Source organism: Strongylocentrotus purpuratus, unplaced genomic scaffold (genome assembly GCF_000002235.5).
Source record: "Strongylocentrotus purpuratus isolate Spur 01 unplaced genomic scaffold, Spur_5.0 spur5_scaffold_10, whole genome shotgun sequence".
Classification (NCBI taxonomy): Eukaryota; Metazoa; Echinodermata; class Echinoidea; order Camarodonta; family Strongylocentrotidae; genus Strongylocentrotus; species Strongylocentrotus purpuratus.
Window position 1 is genome coordinate 56,595 of NW_022145595.1, and position 906 is coordinate 57,500.

Genomic DNA, 906 nt, shown 5'->3' on the forward strand with positions numbered 1-906 from the left:
AATATGTTCTTACGAATTGGGGGGAAAATATGTGCTCTTACACACCCCCCCCCCCCCCCCCCCCCCCGCTTATTCACGGTCGGCTGAGTCGGTGCTGAATTTTTTCTCAAGATTTGGCCCCCCCCCCCTCCTGTCGCCGGCTTGATCCGCCCCTGAACAATAATATAACAGTATAATAATTGTAAATGATGTAGAAAATTCTGTTCAATCATTAAAAATAGCCATTTCAATTTTATGCGCTATTACGTGCACATTATATTAATTTATGATGTGAATATGCAATCCGGAAAATCATAATTCTTTTTCTTTTCTCCCCCCCCTCCTCTCTCTCTCTCTCTCTCTCTCTCTTTATCTTTCTTTCTAATTCTCCATACTTTCTTTTATAAGGTTTATAGGTCATGTGTGTTCAAACTGTAAGAAAATAAATTGTGTCACGTGACGTCACTTTCGTAAAAGTTGAGATTATTATGTTCCTTCCTTAAATTTTGTGAAATAATTATGACTCATGTCGAAACACTTTCAAAGAAATTGATAGTCCTTAACTGTTGAGTAGTCATGACGTACGTTTGGACCCGGAAATGAGTCATTAATTTTGACTATCAATATAATTATGACCGACGACAACTTCGAATTCCTTTTAATGTATATATATGCGGTCAGTCAAGATTGCACACGATTGTTCCACATTAAAGGGGAGGGGGTGCGAAATTTAACCATATAGGGGCATAAACTCTTGGATACTGGAAGGTGAATAATGTAATCATTCAGTCATGATGCTATATGCCTTGTCACTTCTTAATTAATATATACCCCAACTAAAATCTGAAGTGGAAAAGGAGGATTAAGAAAATTAAGCGTGTCATGATTATATAACTTTCAGCTATGAGGTTTGGAGCATTATCTCGT